This window comes from Lissotriton helveticus, chromosome 5_1, assembly GCF_964261635.1.
Source record: "Lissotriton helveticus chromosome 5_1, aLisHel1.1, whole genome shotgun sequence".
NCBI lineage: Eukaryota > Metazoa > Chordata > Amphibia > Caudata > Salamandridae > Lissotriton > Lissotriton helveticus.
The window spans coordinates 34943798-34967634 of record NC_136065.1 but is presented as its reverse complement, the minus strand read 5'-3'; positions in this window follow the sequence as shown (position 1 = coordinate 34967634).

The window sequence follows — 23837 nt, the reverse complement described above, 5'->3', positions numbered from 1 at the left end:
AGTGGTGATTGACCCCTCCCTTGATATGGGCAAACAGGTCAGTCGTACTATTTCTTCCTGTTGGGGCATTATCCATGTCCTAAAGAGGATTAGGCACTACCTATCCTTGCAGGCGAGGAAACAGCTTGCTGTTGCCCTTATTGGCTCCAGGATGGACTACTGTAACGCGCTGTATGCGGGCATAAATAAGACCCTACTGCAGCGCTTACAGGTAGTCCAGAATGCCGCTGCCAGGTTTGTTCTGGATCTCCCCAGACGTACCTCAGCTACAGCGGCCAGAAAGCTGCTGCACTGGCTTCCCGTTGAGTCTCGCATACATTTCAAGATCCTGAGTATGACCTATAGGGCCCTGGCTAGAAATAGTCCCACCGGTGTGGGATCTATTTTGTCCCGTTACATCCCTGCCAGGGATTTGCGGTCCTCGGGTAGACTCTTGCTATCTGTCCCCCGCTTCAGGAGAGTGAAATGGGGGGGTAGGGCATTTTCCACTCTTGCGCCCAAGGGGTGGAATGCCCTCCCTTTGGAAATAAGATCGCTGCCTACTCTCCAAGCTTTCAAAAGGGCTTTAAAAACATACCTCTTTGTGCAAGCGTATTTGCAGTGATTTATCGCTCTTTTTGATCTGTTTTGTTAGGCGCCTTGATGCCTTCGGGTTATTGTTTTTGCGCGGTATAAATTTTATTCAGTTCAATTCAATTCAGCATGAACAGAGTCTCCGAGTATCTTTTTACTCGCGTCGAGCCTCCATCTTGGGGGCAGGCATCGACCGGAGCCCTTCCGAGCCGCAGATGAGCTTGTCGGCTACCCCTCAGCCCCGGTAAGTGAGTAATTGAGTACCGGGGGGAGGCGGTTTGTAGAGGGGAAACGTCGCATCAGATCGGGAGCGGGTAGGGCGGCGCGCTCCAGCACATGTACCTTAAGCCTCCTGTTCTGTGTTGGCTCGTCGTCGGAGCGGAGATCATTGAGCCTCGGCAGCGGAGATCATCGAGCCTTCTCCATTCTGTGTTGCCAAACGGAGATCATCGGGCATTCCAAGCGAGGGGGCTTCGATGGGCTCGCTCCGGTCAGGGAAATCACTTGAAGTGAGCCTTTGTCCGGAGCTCGTCCCAGTCACTCCCACTCGCGTCGGCCATCTTAGCATTGCGTGTTCTTCTCTGTTGGCGGGGCTCGGCTGAAACTCATGGAGAGGAGAGAACAAGGGCTGGTTGGTTTTTCCTTATGTAATGCAAAGGGGTTTTTCTCTCCATTGGCAAGTATCCATGACGCTCATGTGGAGAGGAAGGTAAACAATCAACAAGATCCTTGCCTTCTGGTATATACTTATATATCATGGTAAAGATGAACTGGAAGGAGTGAGGGCCACTCACGCAGCTAGGAGCTAGACTATTGTCACTGTGTCTAAGGGTATTTTCATGACCCCATGTGATTTAACCTCTTCATTGCGGAGGTTATTCCGCTGCAGTGCTAGACATTCCAATCGCGGGCATGGTCATGACAGCTCCCGGCCGTCATTAGCACACGCCCACCATGACTCATGACGGCTGGGAGCCGTCATGAGCATGGAAGAGGTTAAAGTGTGATCCACCTTTTGCCTATGGATTGGAGTTGAACTCTTATTGTATGAAGGATGCTAAGAAGGAAATAGCATGTTGATCCTAACTGTTCGTTCTTATTATCTGTTATGCTTACAACAGGGGAAACATGTAGGAACCCTCGATGGATAGTTCGCACCTCCCCTGTGAATTAACTAAGCATGGGCGTAAAATCCGTTCCGCTCGCGGATTTTGCGGATTTTCGGCAAATTCGCAATCCGCAAACTCTTGCGAACTTGCCGAAAATTCGTAAATCCGTGCGAAGCGTATTTTTTGCTTGGTCGCACTTGCCAACTAGAATACTATACAATTTTGTGGGAGTAAACACTTGCGAACACGTAGATGCGGCGGGCAGCGACAATCTCGCAATTGCGAGATTGCAAAATTTGCAATTTTGCACAAGAAATCCACCAGCAGGCAGCATAAACCTTGAAAATTATTATTTTTATCAGAATAACTCCTCAGGTTGACATTTGCCTGCACTTTTTTTTTGCAAGGAGTCCATTTTGGGGGCGGGGGTGGGAGGAAGGAAGTGCCCCACAGTCTCCAACTTCCTGCTCCTGTCCAGCAGGCTCCTCCCAGTGCTTTCTTCATGTGCTGGTCACTTTGATTTGGATCTTGACCTGGAAGGATTACTTTTTGTGGATGCTGCTGGATATTTGGATTTTTGCAAAACCGAAAGCACTCAGCAGGTGCAAAAGTTCAGTCTTATCATTAGTAACCATTCCCTGTAGTGCCTGGAAGGATTACTTTTTGTGGATGCTGCTGGATATTTGGATTTTTGCAAAACTGAAAGCACTCAGCAGGTGCACAAGTTCAATCTTATCATTAGTAACCATTCCCTGTAGTGCTTCCTAAGGGGCCCCTTCAGAGTTCAGTTGCCTACTTGCAACTATTCTATGACCCTGCTCTGACCCTCACAGCAGGCTCAGAGAATAGCTACAAGTATACAACCAAGGTCCTGTTAAAAAAATTACACTGCAACAGAAAGCAATTACAGATAAGGAAGCAGGTGCCAGCCTGGAAGTTCAAATTCAGTGACACATTAATCAGGCCCTAATTCATTCATGTCAGTTGAGGCAGGGCAGGTGTGCTTTTCCCCCCATAATCTACAGTGATGAACTAGAGGGTGGCATGGGTGAGCCAGAGGGTGGCATGGGTGAGCCAGAGGGTGGCAGTGGTGAAACAGAGGGTGGCAGTGGTGAAACAGAGGGTGCTGTGATGAACCAGACGTAGAAACAACATGGTCGCGACCGTTGCTACCCGACTAGTAAGTTTGCGTTTGCGAACTGGTAAAAAACCCTTGCGAAATGGCAGAAACACTTGCGAACACAAAAAAAAGGAATCCGCAAAATTTGCGAGAGTTCGCGGATTTTGCGAATCCGTAAATACGCAATTTCACGGATTGCCAATTCGCAAAATCCGCCCATGCTTAGAATTAACGCATTACAGATAAAGGGGTATGTAAATGAAGTGATAGGAGTATAACGGTACGCAGTTGGTAAAGCACTGTTACCTATGATCTTCTTTTCTTCTTCTAGCTGTACATATTGCCTCTCTACTTCTAGTCAGACTAGCACAAACGTAGAGAAGACAGCCTACAAATATGGAACTTGCCTTCTGGTCATTGTTGTTTGCAGGCATTGCTATCGAGTACATAGAGGTGGTACAGAGGGGAGAGCCAGAGAGAGTGAGAGAAGAACTTTTTAGTTAACATCACTGTCTTTTTGTATTGTCTGTTACAGATCTCCCTCAATGCCTATCTCTATCTATCCTTCCCCCACCTAATCACTTCAATAGTCCGTGCTATAATAGCTTTCAGACTTGGAACTATTGAGAGGTGGAACCCTACTAGTATCACTCCAACCCCAAGGATACTCAGCACCTAGGCAGTGGTCTGGTGGACTGTTCATGAAGGCTGAACCTGGTTCCCCAGTTCCAAATTCAGCAGATCTTACCATAGTGCCCCATCCTCTTTCCCATTGAACACCATATTGTCCCACTGAAAGAAACTTGCACTGCCTTCAGCTACAACCCAATTGTGCCCCGCTATGAACAACTGGACGCAACTCAATTCAGAATTTGCACTAGACAAGAGTAAAATCCTGGTGAAAAAAAAAGGAATAACATCCTGGAAAAAGAAAACACTCATAAGGAATGTAATATTGAGTAAAGAATGTGAAATGTAAGCCTTAACACTTTTACGCTCATTATTAAGAAACTGGTGAGTGTTTTTGCCTGAAAAGTTAAGGACATGACTACAGGTCCCGGAAGGGACCCGTTTTAATGTCCATTGCTTATATCCTTACAAAAAGTAAACATTATGGTTTAACAATACCACATCCCTGAACACAAAGCTGTAGTACACATTTTATAAACTAAAATAAGGAAAACAGATGAAAAGGATCACTTTAAAATTTTCCACTCCGTGATTTCACCTGGTATTGCAGTACCTCCTGGAATGGTGCCAGGACCGGACTGGGAACCAAAATCAGATCTGGCAAACTGCTCAGCCGGCCCCCCAAGGGAGTCGAGGGGGGTACAGCCAAGCTGTTTGCTAGTACCGGTTTCGGACGATTTTGTTACTGGGGGCCGACCCCCCGTAACAAAAACCGCCCCCACCTTTGCAGCCCACCGGGTAAATGCCCGGGGCCCACTATGGCCAGTCCAACCCTGAATGGTGCACTTTCCCACCCGGGGAAAACAAGATGAGAAAACTAAAGTAAAGCTGCACTGGCAAACACTGTAAAGTGGTGCTAATATTTTTGGGTGTGAATAAAACTAATCTGGTCATTTTGCAGCCACTCTGCCTTGCTTTATTTGATTATTAAGTTATCTTTCGTATTTTTAACCTTTTTTCTCTCTGTCCCGAAACTTCAGTTTAAAATAAAAAAAAAACAGAAAAAGACGAAATTTCCAGCAAAAGTGCTGTTTTCTTTTTTGGATCCATTTCACAGGGGAATGAATGAAGGAAAGAGAGGGTAAGAGTCCTTCTTGAAGTCATGGTTTTAAGCAAGTGAGGAGCAAAGACAGAGACAGAGAGGGACTAAGAGGAAGAAAGAGGGGGGGGCAGCTGACAGGTGCAGAGCAGAAGTGGAAACTGTCCTCGTCTTCTCTGGGCAAGAAGAAGACAGAGGGGCACATGCATCAATATTGCATTTTGCGATTCCTTAATTGCGAAAAATAAGGAATCGCAATTAAGGAATTGCAAACTGCAATGCACCAAGAAATCGCAAAAAAAATAGCGATTTCTTAAAATTCCTTATTTGCGATTCTCTAATTGAGAATAGCAATTAAGGAATACCTCCCCATCCATTCCTATGGGCCTAGAGGCCCATAGGAATCAATGGGAACATTCTTAATTTGCGATTCACCATTAGAGAATCACAAATTGAGAATGCAATTTCAAGGGTGCAGGGGTGTCCAAAGGACACCCTGTTGCACCCCTGAAATCTGCCTATAAGTACATTTTGCACACACAAGGGCATGTGTGTGTGTAAAATGGAACTTTGAAAAATGCACTTTAGTGCATTTTTCAAAGTTTTCGCAAATTACCATGAAGGTTAACTTCATGGTAATTTGCTCCCCTTATTTGCGAATTCGCAAATTATTTAAGTTTGATGCATTGCATTTAAGGAATCTCAATTTGAGATTCCTTAAATGCAATCGCAATTTAAGAAATCGCAATTTTGCGATTTCTCAAATTGCGAAAAGTACAAAAATGGTAATGCATCCCAAAAATTGGAATTGCATTCGCAAACGGCCGAATTTTGCGATTCGCACCATTTGCGAATGCAATTTCCATTGATGCATGTGTCCCAGTGTCCTTTTTCTTCTCTGCCCACTTCACCCGTCCTCAAACAGCCATGACGGCTGCGCCTTATCTCTAAGCCTTTGTTGTTTTTCCATCCTGGGACTCATTTTTAAAATGAAAAAGTAGGGAAACGGATTCTAATAAGTAAAATAAGCAGGGGCACCCCATGCCCTGCCCATCTCACCCACTTCGACTACTGGGCTGCTGCAATAAAATGGAGCTCTGCCGACTGCAGGAGGAAGACATGCTGACCAGTTAAGAGAGCAGACCAAGGGGATGGCATCGGAGCCAAGGGCCAGTGACAGCGGAATGGTCACCGCAAAGCAGAGGCGGCATCAAGCCCAGAACATAGCTAGCAGGTTTTAAAACACGAGTTAAAAGACTGCCTTGCCCGATCAGAGCCATAGGTTCAAATTTAGGATTGATATTTTGGCCCCTTCCAGAAGTTGAAGTGGGCGGTGATACATCACAAAGCACAAGATTTGAGAGAATAAAGTTACCACTTACTGTCAAACAAATACTTTAGTGGAAACAGACCTTCAACTCCACAACTGCGATTTGTTGTGTTCCCATTTTGGAGTGGTGAGCTTTGTATGTAGAAAAGGGCCTGAATGTTCCCCCTCTTCAACATAATGACTTGGATTGTCATATCACTTCAGTGGTTTTAAAAAAAGATAGAAGTCAAGTCCAACTCCATTGGGCAAACTTCTTTGGTGGAAGCTAAAGCTGCAAGTATAAGATCAAGGCAGCGTGCTTGTGAAGCAGCCGCTGCCTGAAAGTTAAAGTATGTTATACAGGTGCCGCTCTCACAGTTAAACTATGTAGTATGTCCCAAGTATTGAAAAGAAAATTGAGGTGGACGAGTCTTGCTTTTTGTCGGGGTATGCCAAGCTGCAAGTAAAAAAGTGTGGTGCAGTCGCATGAACGCCCGCTGCGTTGTAGGCTGGCTTATTTTGCTGGTGGGAGGGAGGGCGCCCAACAAGGAGATGCATCGACAAGGCTGCAAGTAAAATATAAAGGTGGCGCGCTTGTGAAGCGGTGGTCGCTTGAAAGATAAAGTATGTAGTATGTCCAAAATATACTTTTTTTAATTGAGGTGGGCGAGCCTTGCTGTACACAACAAAAGAATGGCGCGCCCACCATATTTGAAAAAAAGCTGGAAATCCACACTGCAGCAATTATAAAAAGAGTTCTCAGAGACAATGCAAAAACAACATAAGCGGAAGGTACCTGTTCTTGAGCGGTGCTCCTTTAGGAAAACACTGAAGTGACATGTCACTGTATAAATCATTTAGAAAGCAGCAAAGAAGAGGGACACTGCACTAAACCAATGGGAAGACAGCAGGTGGGAGCTAAGTCCGTTATCAAATACAACAAGTCATGCCGACAGCGCATGCGCGCTGCCCAGGCTCACCCTAAAAATTTTACATATTGATTCTATTCTAAGACCAGATTCCTCTCCTGTTTTTAAAGCTGCATATATCTTAAATGAATTCAAAACATATTATAATACTCTTTACACTCCTAATTCGACTCCAAATCTGGACGACAGATAACATTACTTTTCCTCCACTCATAAAGATTTTGAAACTGACATAGATTTTTCCTAGTTGGAATTCAAGATCTTCTCTAAAGGAAATTCTGACGTAAGGAAAATGAATAAAAACCAGAAAAGCCCCTGGACCAGGTGGTTTTTCGATTGAATTGTATTTGCTTTTTCCCAAGTCTTTTGTCCCAAAACTTCATGAATTACTTACTCATTTTATCACTACAAAATCATCTAGTAGCTCTTTTTAAGATGCTTTAATCTGCCTCATTCCTAAAGACGGACGTGACCCTAAGTTATGTAAAAGTTATTCTCTAGTAAATTCTGATGACAAAATATTTGGCAAAATTCTTGCACTCCATCTCTATATCCTTTTACCACTTCTTATAGGTAAAATACAACCAGGTTTTATCAAAGGTAGACACATTTAAGATAACGCTTGAGTGTTCTTTAACATTTTAAGTCCCACAATTACCAACAATCATTACCCACTATTTCTCTTGAAAAAGCTTTCGATTGCATGGACGATTGGACTTTCATTTTTATGGTTTGGTTTTGGTTCCAAATGCATCCCCTTAATATCCCTTTTATATTCTGCCTAAATCCTTTATTTTTGCAAACTGTAATTTCTTCCTGTTTTTTCTTTGCACAGGGGAGTAGGACAAGTTTGTCTTCTTCGCCATTCCTTTTTATGGGCTCGGTGACGTCACCAGTTCGTCAGAAGTGGGGAGGAGCTGCGAGCCGTATTGTTAGGGCATTTCTGGCTCCGGCTGGAAAAATTCCTTTCTGCTCGTGCTTTTGCAGTGCTTTATTTTATAATCTGCATGGTGATTGGTCCTCGCGGTGGTGTTTTTTTAGTAGTGTTGATGCGATAGGGCATATGTCATTTCTGTCCGCCATATTTGGCATTTTCTGTGCGGTTTCGCGCACGGCAGTCCATTAATTTTAATTAGGAGCTGTCAGGGTGCCCTTCTAATGCAATCCAGATGGTGGGAGCGCGTTCACCATTCTGCATTGCATGTATAGGGCGCGCGTTCGTCTGCAGCCTTTTTGGGGCTGAAAAATGTGGACGGCTATTGTATTGAACTTTTATGTGATTTATCATTGCTCGGAAAAATGTGTGTTTGCAAGGAAGTGTTCCCGATTAGAAGGACATGGTGTTCGCCTTATTTCCTTTGAAGGGCTGATCTGATATGTATTTCTCTTTAATAGCAACACGTACTTTGGGTACAACACATCAATTGCGCATTGACACAACCATGCCACTACAAAGAGTATCAGATTACATCGCGCAATTTGATTTGATTGCAGCATAATTTACTCAACCCTGCCTGCTAATTGCGTCCTCCTCTGTCGCATAATTGACTCACCCCCACAGACTCACCACTACAAACACAACCACACACACAACACAACACCAGCCGTCAGTGCACGCTTTGAGTAGGGCCAAACACCACCAGCCATCAATGCACTTTTTCACCAAGCACAAACACCATCAGGCGTACAACACCAGGCAGCCATCAGTGCATGCTTTTGAAGGATGAAGACACAGAGCAGCCCTGCAGATTCCGTCAACACAATTTAGAGAATCACATGCATCAGATCAGGAGTGTGCCGCGTGCGTGCTGTTGCTGTGAAGGGAACAAGGCTTCAGTGCCAGGCAGCGGCTGGTTGCGGACCCAAGAAGGATGAAGACACAGACCAGCCCTGCAGATTAGATCAGCACAGATCGGCAGTGCGGCGTGTGCGTGTCTGCCGTGCTGCTGTGAAGGGAACTAGGCTTCAGTGCCAGGCAGCAGCTGCTTGCAGACCCAAGAAGGATGAAGACACAGAGCAGCCCTGCAGATTCCATCAACACAATTTAGAGAATCACATGCATTAGATCTGGAGTGTGCGGCGTGCGTGCTGCTGCTGTGAAGGGAACTAGGCTTCAGTGCCAGGCAGCGGCTGGTTGCAGACCCAAGAAGGATGATGAGACAGAGCAGCCCTGCAGGTTAGATCAGCACAGGCAGCAATTTAGAGAATGACATGCATCAGATGTGGAGTGTCCCGCGTGTGTGCTGCTGCTGTGAAGGGAACTAGGCTTCAGTGCCAGGCAGCGACTGCTTGCAGACCCAAGAAGGATGAAGACACAGAGCAGCCCTGCAGATTAGATCAGCACAGATCGGCAGTGCGGCGTGTGCGTGTCTGCCGTGCTGCTGTGAAGGGAACTAGGCTTCAGTGGCAGGCAGCGGCTGCTTGCAGACCCAAGAAGGTTGATGAGACAAATCAGCCCTGCATATTAGATCAGCACAGATCAGGCTTCAGTGCCAGGCAGCGACTGCTTGCAGACCCAAGAAGGATGAAGACACAGAGCAGCCCTGCATATTAGATCAGCACAGATCGGCAGTGCCGCATGTGCGTGTCTGCCTTGCTGCTGTGAAGGGAACTAGGTTTCAGTGCCAGGCAGCGGCTGCCTGCAGACCCATGAAGGATGATTAGACAGATCAGCCCTGCATATTAGATCAGCACAGATCATGCTTTAGTGCCAGGCAGCGACTGCTTGCAGACCCAAGAAGGATGAAGACACAGAGCAGCCCTGCATATTAGATCAGCACAGATCGGCAGTGCCGCATGTGCGTGTCTGCCGTGCTGCTGTGAAGGGAACTAGGCTTCAGTGGCAGGCAGTGGCTGCCTGCAGACCCAAGAAGGATCAAGACACAGACCAGCCCTGCAGATTAGATCAGCACAGATCGGCAGTGCGGCGTGTGCGTGTCTGCCGTGCTGCTGTGAAGGGAACTAGGCTTCAGTGCCAGGCAGCGGCTGCTTGCAGACCCAAGAAGGATCAAGAGACAGAGCAGCCCTGCAGATTAGATCAGCACAGATCGACAGTGCCGCGTGTGCATGTCTGCCGTGCTGCTGTGAAGGGAACTAGGCTTCAGTGGCAGGCAGCGGCTGCCTCCAGACCCAAGAAGGATGATGAGACAGAGCAGCCCTGCAGATTAGATCAGCACAGATCAGGCTTCAGTGCCAGGCAGCAACTGCTTGCAGACCCAAGAAGGATGAAGACACAGAGCAGCACTGCATATTAGATCAGCACAGATCGGCAGTGCGGTGTGTGCATGTCTGCCGTGCTGCTGTGAAGGGAAATAGGCTTCAGTGCCAGGCAGCGGCTGCTTGCAGACCCAAGAAGGATGAAGACACAGAGCAGTCCTGCAGATTAGATCAGCACAGATCAGGCTTCAGTGCCAGGCAGCGGCTGCTTGCAGACCCAAGAAGGATCAAGATATAGACCAGCCCTGCAGATTAGATCAGCACAGATCGGCAGTGCGGCGCGTGCGTGTCTGCCGTGCTGCTGTGAAGGGAACTAGGCTTCAGTGGCTGGCAGCGGCTGCTTGCAGACCCAAGAAGGATCAAGACACAGAGCAGCCCTGCAGATTCCATCAACACAATTTAGAGAATCACATGCATCAGATCGGGAGTGTGCCGGGTGCGTGCTGCTGCTGTGAAGGGAACTAGGCTTCAGTGCCAGGCAGCGGCTGGTTGCAGACCCAAGAAGGATGAAGACACAGAGCAGCCCTGCAGATTAGATCAGCACAGATCGGCAGTGCGGCGTGTGTGTGTCTGCCGTGAAGGGAACTAGGCTTCAGTGGCAGGCAGCGGCTGCCTGCAGACCCAAGAAGGATGATGAGACAGAGCAGCCCTGCAGATTAGATCAGCACAGGCAGCAATTTAGAGAATGACATGCATCAGATGTGGAGTGTCCCGCGTGTGTGCTGCTGCTGTGAAGGGAACTAGGCTTCAGTGCCAAGAAGGATGAAGAGACAGAGCAGCCCTGCAGATTAGATCAGCACAGATCAGGCTTCAGTGCCAGGCAGCGGCTGCTTGCAGACCCAAGAAGGATCAAGACACAGACCAGCCCTGCAGATTAGATCAGCACAGATCGGCAGTGCCGCGTGTGCGTGTCTGCCATGCTGCTGTGAAGGGAACTAGGCTTCAGTGCCAGGCAGCGGCTGCTTGCAGACCCAAGAAGGATGATGAGACAGATCAGCCCTGCATATTAGATCAGCACAGATCAGGCTTAGTGCCAGGCAGCGACTGTTTGCAGACCCAACAAGGATGAAGACACAGAGCAGCCCTGCATATTAGATCAGCACAGATCGGCAGTGCCGCATGTGCGTGTCTGCCGTGCTGCTGTGAAGGGAACTAGGCTTCAGTGCCAGGCAGCAGCTGCTTGCAGAACCAAGAAGGATCAAGAGACAGAGCAGCCCTGCAGATTAGATCAGCACAGATCGGCAGTGCCGCGCGTGCGTGTCTGCCGTGCTGCTGTGAAGGGAACTAGGCTTCAGTGGCAGGCAGTGGCTGCCTGCAGACCCAAGAAGAATGATGAGACAGAGCAGCCCTGCAGATTAGATCAGCACAGATCAGGCTTGAGTGCCAGGCAGAGACTGCTTGCAGATCCAAGAAGGATGAAGACACAGAGCAGCCCTGCATATTAGATCAGCACAGATCGGCAGTGCGGCGTGTGCGTGTCTGCCGTGCTGCTGTGAAGGGAAATAGGCTTCAGTGGCAGGCAGCGGCTGCTTGCAGACCCAAGCAGGATGAAGACACAGAGCAGCCCTGCAGATTAGATCAGCACACATCAGGCTTCAGTGCCAGGCAGCAGCTGCTTGCAGACCCAAGAAGGATCAAGAAATAGACCAGCTCTGCAGATTAGATCAGCACAGATCGGCAGTGCCGGGTGTGCGTGTCTGCCGTCCTACTGTGAAGGGAACTAGGCTTCAGTGCCAGGCAGCGGCTGCTTGCAGACCCAAGAAGGATGAAGACACAGAGCAGGCCTGCAGATTAGATCAGCACAGATCGGCAGTGCGGCGTGTGCGTGTCTGCCGTGCTGCTGTGAAGGGAACTAGGCTTCAGTGGCAGGCAGCCGCTGCCTGCAGACCCAAGAAGGATGATGAGACAGATCAGCCCTGCATATTAGATCAGCACAGATCAGGCTTCAGTGCCAGGCAGCGACTGCTTGCAGACCCAAGAAGGATGAAGACACAGAGCAGCCCTGCAGATTCCATCAACACAATTTAGAGAATCACATGCATTAGATGTAGAGTGTGCCGCGTGCGTGCTGCTTCTGTGAAGGGAACTAGGCTTCAGTGCCAGGCAGCGGCTGGTTGCAGACCCAAGAAGGATGAAGACACAGAGCAGCCCTGCAGATTAGATCAGCACAGATCGGCAGTGCCACGTGTGTGTGTCTGCCGTGAAGGGAACTAGGCTTCAGTGGCAGGCAGCGACTTACTGCAGACCCAAGAAGGATGATGAGACAGAGCAGCCCTGCAGATTAGATCAGCACAGGCAGCAATTTAGAGAATGACATGCATCAGATGTGGAGTGTCCCGCGTGTGTGCTGCTGCTGTGAAGGGAACTAGGCTTTAGTACCAGGCAGCGGCTGCCTGCAGACCCAAGAAGGATGATGAGACAGATCAGCCCTGCATATTAGATCAGCACAGATCAGGCTTCAGTGCCAGGCAGCGACTGCTTGCAGACCCAAGAAGGATGAAGACACAGAGCAGCCCTGCAGATTAGATCAGCACAGATCGGCAGTGTGGCTTGTGCGTGTCTGCCGTGCTGCTGTGAAGGGAACTAGGCTTCAGTGGCAGGCAGCGGCTGCCTGCAGACCCAAGAAGGATGATGAGACAGAGCAGCCCTGCAGATTAGATCAGCACAGATCGGCAGTGCCGCGTGTGCGTGTCTGCCGTGCTGCTGTGAAGGGAACTAGGCTTCAGTGGCAGGCAGCGGCTGCCTGCAGACACAAGAAGGATGATGAGACAGAGCAGCCCTGCAGATTAGATCAGCACAGATCAGGCTTCAGTGCCAGGAAGCGACTGCTTGCAGACCCAAGAAGGATGAAGACATAGAGCAGCCCTGCAGATTAGATCAGCACAGATCGGCAGTGCCGGGTGTGCGTGTCTGCCGTGCTGCTGTGAAGGGAACTAGGCTTCAGTGGCAGGCAGTGGCTGCTTGCAGACCCAAGAAGGATGAAGACACAGAGCAGCCCTGCAGATTAGATCAGCACACATCAGGCTTCAGTGCCAGGCAGCAGCTGCTTGCAGACCCAAGAAGGATCAAGACATAGACCAGCTCTGCAGATTAGATCAGCACAGATCGGCAGTGCCGGGTGTGCGTGTCTGCCGTGCTGCTGTGAAGGGAACTAGGCTTCAGTGCCAGGCAGCGGCTGCTTGCAGACCCAAGAAGGATGAAGACACAGAGCAGGCCTGCAGATTAGATCAGCACAGATCGGCAGTGCGGCGTGTGCATGTCTGCCGTGCTGCTGTGAAGGGAACTAGGCTTCAGTGGCAGGCAGCGGCTGCCTGCAGACCCAAGAAGGATGATGAGAAAGATCAGCCCTGCATATTAGATCAGCACAGATCAGGCTTCAGTGCCAGGCAGCGACTGCTTGCAGACCCAAGAAGGATGGAGACACAGAGCAGCCCTGCAGATTCCATCAACACAATTTAGAGAATCACATGCATTAGATCTGGAGTGTGCCGCGTGCGTGCTGCTGCTGTGAAGGGAACTAGGCTTCAGTGCCAGGCAGCGGCTGGTTGCAGACCCATGAACGATGAAGACACAGAGCAGCCCTGCAGATTAGATCAGCACAGATCGGCAGTGCCGCGTGTGTGTGTCTGCCGTGAAGGGAACTAGGCTTCAGTGCCAGGCAGCGACTGCTTGCAGACCCAAGAAGGATGAAGACACAGAGCAGCCCTGTATATTAGATCAGCACAGATCGGCAGTGCCGCATGTGCATGTCTGCCGTGCTGCTGTGAAGGGAACTAGGCTTCAGTGCCAGGCAGCGGCTGCTTGCAGACCCAAGAAGGATCAAGACACAGAGCAGCCCTGCATATTAGATCAGCACAGATCGGCAGTGCCGCGTGTGCGTGTCTGCCGTGCTGCTGTGAAGGGAACTAGGCTTCAGTGGCAGGCAGCGGCTGCCTGCAGACACAAGAAGGATGATCAGATAGAGCAGCCCTGCAGATTAGATCAGCACAGATCAGGCTTCAGTGCCAGGCAGCGACTGCTTGCAGACCCAAGAAGGATGAAGACACAGAGCAGCCCTGCATATTAGATCAGCACAGATCGGCAGTGCGGCTTGTGCGTGTCTGCCGTGCTGCTGTGAAGGGAAATAGGCTTCAGTGCCAGGCAACTGCTGCTTGCAGACCCAAGAAGGATGAAGACACAGAGCAGCCCTGCAGATTAGATCAGCACAGATAAGGCTTCAGTGCCAGGCAGCGGCTGCTTGCAGACCCAAGAAGGATCAAGACATAGACCAGCCCTGTAGATTAGATCAGCACAGATCGGCAGTGCCGGGTGTGCGTGTCTGCCGTGCTGCTGTGAAGGGAACTAGGCTTCAGTGGCAGGCAGCGGCTGCTTGCAGACCCAAGAAGGATGAAGACACAGAGCAGCCCTGCAGATTAGATCAGCACACATCAGGCTTCAGTGTCAGGCAGCAGCTGCTTGCAGACCCAAGAAGGATCAAGAAATAGACCAGCTCTGCAGATTAGATCAGCACAAATCGGCAGTGCCGGGTGTGCGTGTCTGCCGTGCTGCTGTGAAGGGCTCTAGGCTTCAGTGCCAGGCAGCGGCTGCTTGCAGACCCAAGAAGGACGAAGACACAGAGCAGGCCTGCAGATTAGATCAGCACAGATCGGCAGTGCGGCGTGTGCGTGTCTGCCGTGCTGCTGTGAAGGGAACTAGGCTTCAGTGGCAGGCAGCGGCTGCCTGCAGACCCAAGAAGGATGATGAGACAGATCAGCCCTGCATATTAGATCAGCACAGATCAGGCTTCAGTGCCAGGCAGCGACTGCTTGCAGACCCAAGAAGGATGAAGACACAGAGCAGCCCTACAGATTCCATCAACACAATTTAGAGAATCACATGCATTAGATCAGGAGTGTACCGCGTGCGTGCTGCTGCTGTGAAGGGAACTAGGCTTCAGTGCCAGGCAGCGGCTGGTTGCAGACCCAAGAAGGATGAAGACACAGAGCAGCCCTGGAGATTAGATCAGCACAGATCGGCAGTGCCGCGTGTGTGTGTCTGCCGTGAAGGGAACTAGGCTTCAGTGGCAGGCAGCGGCTGCCTGCAGACCCAAGAAGGATGAAGACACAGAGCAGCCCTGCATATTAGATCAGCACAGATCGGCAGTGCCACATGTGCTTGTCTGCCGTGCTGCTGGGAAGGGAACTAGGCTTCAGTGCCAGGCAGCGGCTGCTTGCAGACCCAAGAAGGATCAAGACACAGACCAGCCCTGCAGATTAGATCAGCACAGATCGGCAGTGCGGCATGTGCGTGTCTGCCGTGCTGCTGTGAAGGGAACTAGGCTTCAGTGCCAGGCAGCGGCTGCTTGCAGACCCAAGAAGGATCAAGAGACAGAGCAGCCCTGCAGATTAGATCAGCACAGATCGGCAGTGCGGCGTGTGCGTGTCTGCCGTGCTGCTGTGAAGAGAAATAGGCTTCAGTGCCAGGCAGCGGCTGCTTGCAGACCCAAGAAGGATGAAGACACAGAGCAGCCCTGCAGATTAGATCAGCACAGATCAGGCTTCAGTGCCAGGCAGCGGCTGCTTGCAGACCCAAGAAGGATCAAGACATAGACCAGCCCTGCAGATTAGATCAGCACAGATCGGCAGTGCCGGGTGTGCGTGCCTGCCATGCTGCTGTGAAGGGAACTAGGCTTCAGTGGCAGGCAGCGGCTGCTTGCAGACCCAAGAAGTATGAAGACACAGAGCAGCCCTGCCGATTAGATCAGCACACATCAGGCTTCAGTGCCAGGCAGCGGCTGCTTGCAGACCCAAGAAGGATCAAGACATAGACCAGCTCTGCAGATTAGATCAGCACAGATCGGCAGTGCCGGGTGTGCGTGTCTGCCGTGCTGCTGTGAAGGGAACTAGGCTTCAGTGCCAGGCAGCGGCTGCTTGCAGACCCAAGAAGGATGAAGACACAGAGCAGGCCTGCAGATTAGATCAGCACAGATCGGCAGTGCGGCGTGTGCATGTCTGCCGTGCTGCTGTGAAGGGAACTAGGCTTCAGTGCCAGGCAGCGGCTGCCTGCAGACCCAAGAAGGATGATGAGACAGATCAGCCCTGCATATTAGATCAGCACAGATCAGGCTTCAGTGCCAGGCAGCGACTGCTTGCAGACCCAAGAAGGATGAAGACACAGAGCAGCCCTGCAGATTTCATCAACACAATTTAGAGAATGACATGCATTAGATCTGGAGTGTGCTGCGTGCGTGCTGCTGCTGTGAAGGGAACTAGGCTTCAGTGCCAGGCAGCGGCTGGTTGCAGACCCAAGAAGGATGAAGACACAGAGCAGCCCTGCAGATTAGATCAGCACAGATCGGCAGTGCCGCGTGTGTGTGTCTGCCGTGAAGGGAACTAGGCTTCAGTGGCAGGCAGCGGCTGCCTGCAGACCCAAGAAGGATGATGAGACAGAGCAGCCCTGCAGATTATATCAGCACAGGCAGCAATTTAGAGAATGACATGCATCAGATGTGGAGAGTCCCGCCTGTGTGCTGCTGCTGTGAAGGGAACTAGGCTTCAGTGCCAAGAAGGATGAAGAGACAGAGCAGCCCTGCAGATTAGATCAGCACAGATCAGGCTTCAGTGCCAGGCAGCGGCTGCTTGCAGACCCAAGAAGGATCAAGACACAGACCAGCCCTGCAGATTAGATCAGCACAGATCGGCAGTGCCGCGTGTGCGTGTCTGCCGTGCTGTTGTGAAGGGAACTAGGCTTCAGTGCCAGGCAGCGGCTGCTTGCAGACCCAAGAAGGATGACGACACAGAGCAGCCCTGCAGATTAGATCAGCTCAGATCGGCAGTGCGGCGTGTGCGTGTCTTCCGTGCTGCTGTGAAGGTAACTAGGCTTCAGTGGCAGGCAGCGGTTGCCTGCAGACCCAAGAAGGATGATGAGACAGATCAGCCCTGCATATTAGATCAGCACAGATCAGGCTTCAGTGCCAGGCAGCGACTGCTTGCAGACCCAACAAGGATGAAGATACAGAGCAGCCCTGCATATTAGATCAGCACATATCGGCAGTGCAGCATGTGCGTGTCTGCCGTGCTGCTGTGAAGGGAACTAGGCTTCAGTGGCAGGCAGCGGCTGCCTGCAGACCCAAGAAGGACGATGAGACAGAGCAGCCCTGCAGATCAGATCAGCACAGGCAGCAATTTAGAGAATGACATGCATCAGATGTGGACTGTGCCGTGTGTGTGCTGCTGCTGTGAAGGGAACTAGGCTTCAGTGCCAAGAAGGATGAAGACACAGAGCAGCCCTGCAGATTAGATCAGCACAGATCAGGCTTCAGTGCCAGGCAGCGGCTGCTTGCAGACCCAAGAAGGATGAAGACACAGTGAAGCCCTGCAGATTAGATCAGCAGTGCACAGATCGGCAGTGCCGCGTGTCCGTGTCTGCCGTGCTGCTGTGAAGGTAACTAGGCTTCAGTGGCAGGCAGCGGCTGCCTGCAGACCCAAGAAGGATGATGAGACAAATCAGCCCTGCATATTAGATCAGCACAGATCGGCAGTGCGGCGTGTGCGTGTCTGCCGTGTTGCTGTGCAGGGAACTAGGCTTCAGTGGCAGGCAGCGGCTGCTTGCAGACCCAGGAAGGATGAAGACACAGAGCAGCCCCGCAGATTAGATCAGCACACATCAGGCTTCAGTGCCAAGCAGTGGCTGCTTGCAGACCCAAGAAGGATCAAGACATAGACCAGCTCTGCAGATTAGATCAGAATAGATCGGCAGTGCCGAGTGTGCGTGTCTGCCGTGCTGCTGTGAAGGGAACTAGGCTTCAGTGCCAGGCAGCGGCTGCTTGCAGACCCAAGAAGGATCAAGACACAGACCAGCCCTGCAGATTAGATCCGCACAGATCGGCAGTGCGGCGTGTGCGTGTCTGCCGTGCTGCTGTGAAGGGAACTAGGCTTCAGTGCCAGGCAGCGGCTGCTTGCAGACCCAAGAAGGATGATGAGACAGAGCAGCCCTGCAGATTAGATCAGCACAGATCAGGCTTCAGTGCTAGGCAGCCACTGCTTGCAGACCCAAGAAGGATGAAGACACAGAGCAGCCCTGCATATTAGATCAGCACAGATCGGCAGTGCGGCGTGTGCGTGTCTGCCGTGTTGCTGTGCAGGGAACTAGGCTTCAGTGGCAGGCAGCGGCTGCTTGCAGATCCAGGAAGGATGAAGACACAGAGCAGCCCCGCAGATTAGATCAGCACACATCAGGCTTCAGTGCCAGGCAGCGGCTGCTTGCAGACCCAAGAAGGATCAAGACATAGACCAGCTCTGCAGATTAGATCAGAACAGATCGGCAGTGCCGAGTGTGCGTGTCTGCAGTGCTGCTGTGAAGGGAACTAGGCTTCAGTGCCAGGCAGCGGCTGCTTGCAGACCCAAGAAGGATCAAGACACAGACCAGCCCTGCAGATTAGATCCGCACAGATCGGCAGTGCGGCGTGTGCGTGTTTGCCGTGCTGCTGTGAAGGGAACTAGGCTTCAGTGCCAGGCAGCGGCTGCTTGCAGACCCAAGAAGGATGATGAGACAGAGCAGCCCTGCAGATTAGATCAGCACAGATCAGGCTTCAGTGCTAGGCAGCGACTGCTTGCAGACCCAAGAAGGATGAAGACACAGAGCAGCCCTGCATATTAGATCAGCACAGATCGGCAGTGCGGCGTGTGCGTGTCTGCCGTGTTGCTGTGCAGGGAACTAGGCTTCAGTGGCAGGCAGCGGCTGCTTGCAGACCCAAGAAGGATCAAGACAAAGACCAGCTCTGCAGATTAGATCAGAACAGATCGGCAGTGCCGAGTGTGCGTGTCTGCCATGCTGCTGTGAAGGGAACTAGGCTTCAGTGCCAGGCAGCGGCTGCTTGCAGACCCAAGAAGGATCAAGACACAGACCAGCCCTGCAGATTAGATCCGCACAGATCGGCAGTGCGGCGTGTGCGTGTCTGCCGTGCTGCTGTGAAGGGAACTAGGCTTCAGTGCCAGGCAGCGGCTGCTTGCAGACCCAAGAAGGATGATGAGACAGATCAGCCCTGCATATTAGATCAGCACAGATCAGGCTTCAGTGCCAGGCAGCGACTGCTTGCAGACCCAACAAGGATGAAGACACAGAGCAGCCATGCATATTAGATCAGCACAGATCGGCAGTGCAGCATGTGCGTGTCTGCCGTGCTGCTGTGAAGGGAACTAGGCTTCAGTGGCAGGCAGCGGCTGCCTGCAGACCCAAGAAGGATGATGAGACAGAGCAGCCCTGCAGATCAGATCAGCACAGGCAGCAATTTAGAGAATGACATGCATCAGATGTGGAGTGTGCCGTGTGTGTGCTGCTGCTGTGAAGGGAACTAGGCTTCAGTGCCAAGAAGGATGAAGACACAGAGCAGCCCTGCAGATTAGATCAGCACAGATCAGGCTTCAGTGCCAGGCAGCGGCTGCTTGCAGACCCAAGAAGGATGAAGACACAGAGCAGCCCTGCAGATTTGATCAGTACAGATCGGCAGTGCGGTGTGTGTGTGTCTGCCGTGCTGCTGTGAAGGTAACTAGGCTTCAGTCAAGTCAAGTCAAGTCAGAGAATTTATATAGCGCACTACATACCCAGAGGGTCTCAAGGCGCTTAGGGAGGGGAAGAGGATTATTTGTCAAATATCCACGTTTTAAGTTGCTTTCTGAATGCTAGGTGGTTCTGGGTAAGGCGAAGGTAAGTGGGGAGTGAGTTCCATGTTTTAGCAGCTAGGTATGAGAAGGATCTGCCTCCCATGGTTGTCTTGTTGATGCGAGGTACAGTGGCGAGGGCTTGGTTGGAAGAACGCAGTTGGCGGGAGGGGGTGTAGAAGGACAGTCGTGAGTTGAGGCATTCTGGTCCGATGTCGTAGAGTGATTTGTGAGCGTGGGTTAGCAGTCGGAAAGTGATCCTCTTGTTGACGGGTAGCCAGTGGAGGTCTCTTAGGTGACCAGAGATGTGTTCGTTACGCGGGATGTCTAATATGATCCTGGCTGAGGCGTTTTGGATTCGTTGGAGTTTCTTCTGGAGTTTAGCGGTAGTTCCTGCGTAGAGGGTGTTTCCGTAGTCCAGTCGGCTCGTGACCAGAGCATGGGTGACTGTTTTTCTGGTCTCGGTGGGGATCCAACGAAATGTTTTTTTGAGCATGCGAAGAATGTTGAAGCAGGATGAGGATACGGCGCTGACTTGTCTGTTCATTGAAAGTGAAGAATCCAGGATAACGCCTAGGTTCCGTGCGTGGTCTGTCGGGATGGGTGCTTTTCCAAGGGCTTCCGGCCACCAAGAGTCGTCCCATGCAGAGGGGGATGTACCTAAGATGAGGACTTCAGTTTTATCTGAATTCAGTTTCAGACGGCTGTGTTTCATCCATTCGGCCACTTCTTTCATTCCTTCGTGTAGGTTAGTTTTGGCGGTGTTGGGGTCATTGGTGAGAGAAAGGATCAGTTGAGTGTCATCCGCGTAAGAGATGATGTTGAGGTTGTGTTGGCGTGCGATGGCCGCGAGGGGGCTCATGTATACGTTGAAGAGGGTGGGACTGAGTGAGGATCCTTGTGGTACTCCACAGATGACTTCAGAGGCCTCGGACTTGAATGGTGGAAGGCGGACTTTCTGGGTTCTTCCGGTGAGGAACGAGGTGATCCATTCAAGTGCTTTTCCTTGTATTCCGATGTTTCTGAGGGGTTGTAGAAGGGTGCTATGGCAGACTGTGTCGAAGGCAGCGGAGAGGTCGAGGAGGATGAGGGCGACTGTGTTTCCATTGTCCAGTAGAGTTCGAATGTCGTCTGTTGCTGCGATGAGGGCGGTCTCAGTGCTGTGTTTTGCTCGGAAGCCAGATTGTGAGGAGTCGAGGGATTTGTTGGCTTCGAGGAAAGCGGCGAGCTGGTTGTTGACGGCTTTCTCGATGACTTTGGCCGGGAAAGGGAGGAGTGATATGGGGCGGTAATTTTTGAGTTCGGTGGGGTCCGCTGTGGGTTTTTTCAGAAGGGCGGTGAGTTCGGCGTGTTTCCAGCTTTCCGGGAAGGTGGCGGAGTTGAAGGAGCTGTTGATGACATCTCGGAGGTGTGGTGCTATGATGGAGTCTGCTTTGTTGAAGATGTGGTGAGGACATGGGTCTGTGGGGGATCCTGAGTGGATGGAGTTCATCAGGCGGATGGTGTCCTCAGTGGAGATTGGGTTCCAGTCGTTAAGGGTGTTCAGGGGGGGAGAATGTCCATCATATGGTTGGGTGGGTTGGTCTCCGGGTTGGTTGTCGAAGCTGTTGTGGATGTCTGCAATTTTGTTGTGGAAGAATGAGGCTAGGGAGTCGCAGAGGGCTTGAGAGGGGGTGATGTCGTTGGAGTTGGCTGAGGGATTGGTAAATTCCTTGACGATGTTGAAAAGTTCCTTGCTGTTGTGGGCGTTGTTGTCTAGTCGATCCTTGAATGCTGTTTTCTTGGCCTTTCGGATTAGTTGGTGGTGTATGCGGGTGGCGTTTTTGAAGGCGTCCTTGGTGCTGGTGGTTGGGTCCTTTTTCCAGGCCTTTTCAAGGGAGCGGCAGAGTTTCTTGGACTTCTTAAGATCATCGTTGAACCATGAGGCCTTCTTGCTGCCAGGTTTGCTTTGACGTTTTTTCAGTGGTGCTAAGGTGTCGGCGGTGTTGGATAGCCATAGGGTGAAGTTGGCGGCGGCTTGGTCTGGGTTAGAAGAGTGGGCAGGGGTGTTTAGAAGGAGCGATGAGGAGATCTGGTCGATGGTGATTTTGTTCCAGTTTCTTTGTAGAGTTGGTTGGAGGTGTTTGATGGGTTTCGGCTTGTTGTAGGTGAAGTGAACGCAGCTGTGGTCAGTCCAGAGGAGATCCGTAGTATGGCTGAAGGAGACATGTTTGCTGGAGGAGAAGATGGGGTCGAGTGTGTGGCCTGCGATGTGGGTGGGGGAAGTGACCAGTTGTTTAAGTCCGAGGTTGGCGAGGTTGTCCAAGATGGTGGTGGTGTTGCGGTCGTTGTTCTTTTCAAGGTGAAAGTTGAGGTCTCCCAGAAGGATGTACTCTTTGGAGGGGAGCGCGTGTGGAGTGATGAAGTCCGTGATGTCTTCACTGAATTTTGCACGGGGTCCTGGTGGTCTGTAGAGGAGGGTGCCTCTGAGTGTGGTTTTGGGGTCGATGTGAATCTGGAAGTGAAGGTGTTCGGAGTTGGTGGGGTTGGCGTCGGAGCTGGTTGAGATGCGGATAGATTTTTTATGGACGATAGCGATTCCTCCTCCTGTGTGGCCGGTACGGTCCTTGCGTGTGATCTTATAGTCTTCTGGGATTGCAATGGTGATGTCTGGGGCGGAGGAAGCGTTCATCCATGTTTCTGTTAGGAAGGCGACGTCTGGAGAGATGGTGTCTAATAGATTCCATAGGTCAATGGCGTGTCTGTGGACCGATCGGGTGTTGAGAAGGATGCATTGTAGGTGGTTGGGGTCGGGAATCTGTGGTGTGGTCGTAGCGGAGAAGTTGTCGGTGCCGATGAATTTGCAAGAGTAGCAAGAGGAAGGTCCATGGGTGTGTCCAGGAGCGGCTTGGACGCAGTTGGGGGAGAGGCCGGGGTTAAGGGCTAGGAGGGTGGCGGCATCGTAGGTAATGCGGGAGGGCTGGGAAGCGCGAGGGGCAGGGGGTCTGGCACTGGGCGCGGTCCAGGCGCGGACGGGCGTAGACGGGCTTACCTTTGGCGCACCTTCGGCGTGGCCGTAGCGCGTGGACGCTGCGCGTGGGACCATCAGACATAAATGGGCAGTGGAGGGGGCGGAGCGTGGGAGGGGCAGCAGGGAGGCGGTAGTGAGGCTGAGGGGCGGGCCTGGGGAGATCAACAATAACAAAATGGAGGGTCCGAGGGGAGGCAGACAGGGGTAACAGTAACAAGGATATAGCGAGTGAGCAGCAAGCACAATCAAAACTGAAGCGCTACACAAATACAGCGTCAATGGCACAAATACAACAACAATGATCCCAATAGCGCTGACGGAGGCAGATAGACAGCAGAGGCGCTACGCGTGTGAGGCGTCCAAATACAATCACAGCAACAATGATCCCAAAAGCGCTGAAAGAGTCAGGCAATCAACAGAAGCGCTACGCGTGCGAGGCGCTAATATGCAAATATAGCAGCAGTTCACTGTTCAGCGCGCTGCTACGATACCAGGGATCGTCGCAGCTGAGGCACGGGAGGAGCGTGGAGGAGCGGCCGTACTGGAGCAGGTCCAGGTGGTCACAGTTAGGCTGGGAGAGGGGTAGGCTCGATGAACGTGGGTGGGAGGGGCAGCAGGGAGGCGGTAGTGAGGCTGAGGGGCGGGCCTGGGGAGATCAACAATAACAAAATGGAGGGTCCGAGGGGAGGCAGACAGGGGTAACAGTAACAAGGATATAGCGAGTGAGCAGCAAGCACAATCAAAACTGAAGCGCTACACAAATACAGCGTCAATGGCACAAATACAACAACAATGATCCCAATAGCGCTGACGGAGGCAGATAGACAGCAGAGGCGCTACGCGTGTGAGGCGTCCAAATACAATCACAGCAACAATGATCCCAAAAGCGCTGAAAGAGTCAGGCAATCAACAGAAGCGCTACGCGTGCGAGGCGCTAATATGCAAATATAGCAGCAGTTCACTGTTCAGCGCGCTGCTACGATACCAGGGATCGTCGCAGCTGAGGCACGGGAGGAGCGTGGAGGAGCGGCCGTACTGGAGCAGGTCCAGGTGGTCAGGCAGCGGCCACCTGCAGACCCAAGAAGGATGATGAGACAGATCAGCCCTGCATGTTAGATCAGCACAGATCAGGCTTCAGTGCCAGGCAGCGACTGCTTGCAGACCCAAGAAGGATGAAGATACAGAGCAGCCCTGCATATTAGAT